Source organism: Mandrillus leucophaeus, unplaced genomic scaffold (genome assembly GCF_000951045.1).
Source record: "Mandrillus leucophaeus isolate KB7577 unplaced genomic scaffold, Mleu.le_1.0 Scaffold160, whole genome shotgun sequence".
In the NCBI taxonomy this organism is placed as follows: Eukaryota; Metazoa; Chordata; class Mammalia; order Primates; family Cercopithecidae; genus Mandrillus; species Mandrillus leucophaeus.
Window position 1 is genome coordinate 3,608,864 of NW_012101588.1, and position 5,393 is coordinate 3,614,256.

The following is a 5,393-nucleotide window of genomic DNA, read 5'->3' on the forward strand; positions in this document are numbered from 1 at the left end:
TTGTTACATATGTATACATGTGCCATGTTGGTGTGCTGCACCCATTAACTCGTCATTTACATTAGGTATATCTCCTAATGCTATCCCTCCCCCCGACTCCCCACAATAGGCCCCAATGTGTGATGTTCCCCTTCCTGTGTCCAAGTGATCTCATTGTTCAATTCCCACCTATGAGTGAGAACATGCGGTATTTGGCTTTCTGTTCTTGTGATAGCTTGCTCAGAATGATGGTTTCCAGCTGCATCCATGTCCCTACAAGGACACGAACTCATCGAAAGGATGTTCTTTAACCCCCTAGCTCTATATCCTTTCATTGTAATGTAGCTTGCTCTTCCACCACACCCTTGAAACTGTTCTCACTAGAGTCAGCAATGACCTCTCAATTGTTAAATCCAGGGAACATTATTCAGAGGTTGTATTTGACTACTTTCCTTCATTTAATGCTGTTGACTACTCCCTTGTCCTCGATACTCTTCTTCCTCTGCTTCTGTGACTCCATTCTCTCCTGGATCTCTTCCACGTCTTTGAGTCTTCCTTCTTATTTTCCTGGAGTGGGGAACCTCTTCTCCACCCATCTCTAACATGATGGTGTTTTCCTGGATCCTCTTTTTAGAGCTCCTATTCTCCTTTCATATTCTCCCTTGGTGATCTCATTGACTCTTGAGGTTTAAAACCTCCAATATACTGTCAACTTTCAAATCTACATCTCTTCATGGAACCTCTCTCCCAAGCCCCAAACTAGAGTATCTAAATGCTTCACAGATAGTGTTTGGATATCCCACAAACACCTCAACTCAGTATCAAAAGGCAACTCATTCTTCTCCCATCTAATTCTCTAGTATTTCTATTCTTGGTTAAGGAATAGTAGGTGCTGTAAGTAAGGTGCTGACTACTCAGCACCATCTGAGTAGTCAGACAGGGTTTTTTTTTTTTTTTTTTTTTTTTTTTTTGAGATAGAGTTTCACTTGTGTCACCCAGGATGGAGTGCAATGGTGCAATATCGGCTTACTGCAACCTCTGCCTCCCAGGTGCAAGTGATCCTCCTGCCTCAGCCTCCCAAGTAGCTGGAATTACAGATGCACGCCATGATGTCTGGCTAATTTTTGTATTTTTAGTAGAGACAAGGTTTCACCATGTCAGCCAGGCTGGTCTTGAACCCCTGACCTCAGGTGATCTGCCTGCCTTGGCCTCCCAAAGTACTGGGATTACAGGCATGAGCCACCATGCCCAGTCGTCAGACAGGATTAAAATGTGGGTATTATCCTCAACTCCTCTGACTTTCTTACCTTAGATCAATCAAGCACTACCTCTTGCCAATATCACACTCTACATATTTATTGAATATGGCCGCTCTTCTCCATCCCCACTGCCTTAGTTCAAACTCTCATGATCTCACTTGTGTGACTGTAATGACCTTCTAACTGGCCTCCATCCCTCTGGGTCCATGCCTTGCACCACTACCTCTGCCCTCAACCATATCTATCCTCCACACAGTGACCAGAGAAACTATATCTCCTTGATTAAACCCCTTCAGTGGCTTCTTGTAGACCAAAGAGCAAAACTCAACCTCCTTAGCTAGGCATGCAAGGCCTTCACTGCCTGACCCCAGCCCTCTATTCTGCCACTTCCCCTGCCCTCTATTTGAAGTATCCTAAACATTTTGTGCTGTTTCATGTCTCTCTTTTTCTACTCATATTTCCCAGAAAATTTTAACCTTATTTGACTACATCCCACCCTCCCATGTTATTCTTTTGCCTCCAAGATTCAACTCAGTCATTGTATCTTCTAGGATGTGTTCATGACTCTTTTAACTTGGCTAAAGTGCATTTTGTGACTACTTCATTATAAAATGGTATACTGTGATATACACACACACACACACACACACACACATTGCTTCTCTTACAAGTGTGAAACAACAAGAGGGCTGATGACATAAGGAGGAATAAATGGTGGAGACAATGAAAGAGTACAGGGGAAGAAAGGGAAGGGAGTAAGAAAGGAAAGAAACAGAGAACAAATTGTGCACTACCACCAAAACCAAAGGAAGAGAACATTTCAAGAAGGAAAAAGTCACCAAAGATGTATAGATGACAAATAAGTATGAAAAGATGTTCAACACTGTTAGTCATTAGCAAAATGCAAACTAAAACCCCATTGAGAAACATCTACATGCCCTTTAGAATGGTTAAAATGTAAAAGACTGACTATCTGAGTGTTGGCAAGGTTGTGGAGGACCTGGGACTCTCACACACTGCTAGTGGAAATGCAAAATGGTGCAACCACCTTGGAAAACAGTTTGGCAGTTTCTTAAAAAAATTGAACATATACTTACCATATGATCCAGCCATTCCTCTCCTAGGTATTTAACCAAGAGAAATGAAGCACACATCTATACAAAGATTTTTACACAATATGTTTATAGCAGTTTTATTCATAATACCCAAGAACTGGAAGGAATCCAAATGCCCATCAACAAGTGAATGGATAAACAAATTGTAGTATATCCATACAACAGAATAGTACTACTCAGCAATACAAAGAAATAAAATATTTATATCCACAATAATATGAAGACAATAAAGAGCACATAATGCATGATTGCATGCATATTAAATTCTAGGAAATGCATTCTCATCTATAGTTGCAGAAAGCCAAGCAGTGGTTGCTTAAGGAAGAGGTAAGGTGGAAAGGGTGGCTATGGTCATAATTTGATTGTGATGATGGTTACACAGTTGAGTACATATACCAAAGCTAATCCAATTGAACGCTTTAAATATGTGTCATTTATTGAATGTCAATTATACATCAATAAAGCTATTATTTTTAGAAGAAGAAGAAGGAGGAATCCAATAGATTTGAATGTAGAGGGAAAAGTCAGAGGGTAGGGATTAAAATGAGGCCACAAAAACTTCTTGCTGATTCTCACAGCAGTTCTGCTAATGAAATCAGGGTGAAAGCTAGAGTGCCAGAGTAAAGGAGCAAGAAGGGGCTGATAGATGTGTAGAAGGAGTGCGTGTTTATTGCTCTCGTATTAGTCTGCTAGGGCTGCCATAACAAAATACCGTGGACTGAGTGGTAGGAATTTATTTTGTCCCAGTTCCGGAGGCTGGAGGTCTGAGATCAGGGTGCCAGCATGGTTGTTTTCTGGTGAGGGCTCTCTTTCTGGCTTGTGCATGGCTGCTTTACACTGTGTGCTCACACTAAAGGACGGATGGGTGGGAAGCAAGTGAAGGAGAGCCCCGGTGTCTCTTCCTCTTTTATAAGCACAGCGCCATGTCAGACTAAGGCCCTACCCTTATGACATCATTTAAACTTTATTACTTCCCAAAGGCCCCATCTCCAAACACTATCACTTTGGGGTTAGAACTTCAACATACAACTTTTGGAGGGACACAAACATGCAGGCCATAGTAGCTCTTTAAGAATTGAGGAAGAAACTTGAAGGGGTAGGAAGATTAAAGAATAAAAAACGAAGTGAACACATTTGTAGGAAGGGACTTGGACAAGAGGAAGCAACTGAGAATAGAGGTGAGTATGAATACTGGGCATGGTTGGAATGGAGAGTGCAGGTGGGGGGTCAGGGAGTTAATGACTTAATTCAGCAGCTTCTGTGGCCCAGGCAGGCAGGAAGCTAGGCGATAGAAATAGGTGGACTCGTCGAGTCCTCTCACAGCCCCATGTGATTGGTGGGGGGGTGGCGTTACCCTCTTTTTCTGGGTGAGGAAACAGGTTTTGAGAGGTTAAGAAAAAGAGACAAGATGAGCAGCTCAGTGTCAGCATCAGGATCTGATTGCAGAGCGTGTGCTTTCTTCCCTCTCCCTTCACTCATGACCTTATAAGACCTCCCTGATCCCCTGAACTACAGATGTTCATATTTCCAAGAGACTGGGATACCTCAAGGGTCTTCAGAAAAAAATCTGGTTGAAAACTTTAGATTTTTTTACCTAGGATCTTTTTTCTTTTTCTCCTTATGTCTCCTGTGGTAATTCTGCTATGGGTAACTCCTTGTGTCTTTCATTGAAGAATGATCTTTCCTTCAAAGCTTTAACCTTTTTCTTTTAGTTAGGAGTTTAGAAAAATATAAATGAGTTCCATCCATCATGCCCTGCAGCTCCATAGCCAATGGAGCTGGAGTATGGGAAGACATGAATTTCCCTTTTATTTCCCCATTCCTCATTCCTTTCTCCCTCCTTCTCCTCTTTTTCTCCCTCTCCCTTCTCCCTCCCTTCTTTATCATTATGTTGTGCATGGCGGCATATACAACACCCCTCCCTCTGCCTAGGTGCCCTGTGGGAACTTTTCAGATCTTATAGCCATGAAAACTATTATTGGTATTCCTTGAAAGACCTCTGTACACAGAGCACACTAGCCACTTTGTAGAATGGAGATTTTTTTCTCAGAGCAGTTTAGACAACTGCACTCTCTTCTGAAAATAATCACACTGAATGCCTCACCTCTTATTTGTGCAAAATGTTATCTCTCCTCCTCCACTCCACTCTTTTCCCTTTCGTCTCCTCTCCTCCTCTTCTCTTCTTTCTACTCCCCTGTCACATGTACCCAGGTCTTTCCTTGCACTGGGGATCGGTTGTGGCTGTGAGATCATTTTACAGCAGTACTTCAGGACTTATTTTATTATTTATTTACTGCCCAACAAATTTTATACTTGTTTTTTACTTATACAAATTTTTTACTATTTACTGCCCAACACATTTTATTTACTTTGTTTTAAAATATTTTAGGAAATAAGTTCAAATCTGAGAAATCATGGTGGAATGGGTCCAACCAGGAGAAGACATTCCAGAATTATGAATGGTGTAGACGGCTCGCTGATAGCCCCAACTCCAAAAGTCCCAGCTACTCTTACTCATGCTCCAGAAAGATTTCAGGCTACCAAAAGGTACTGTACCTGGTGAGATGGAAGGAGGGATACTGCTTAGAATAACAAAAGTGTCCTCTTTTAAGTCAATTAATAAACAGTATTGGGGGGATTGAAGGAGTCTAAACTCTCGGAGTGACTAGCATCTTATATAAAGACCTTGTACAAATACTGAGAGGGCTCAACTCCTTCCAGTATACTCCGGTCAATAAAGGACAGTGAACAGTTCCTCGATTTAACCTCTTCTCTTTTCCTCCCCTCTTCTCTTTTCTCTTTCACTTCCATTCTTCTCTTTCTGTATATTTTTCAGACTCCAAAGAGTGTATATCACAAGGAAGGCCTTTCCAAATTCTCCAAATCTATTTAAATTGAGAAGCACAGAACTGTCCTCACTTTTTTTTTTTTTTTTTTTTTAGTCTCGCTCTGTCGCCAGGCTGGAGTGTGCAGTGGCGTGTTCTCGGCTCACTGCAACCTGCACCTCCCGGGTTCAAGTGATTCTCCTGCCTCAGCCTCC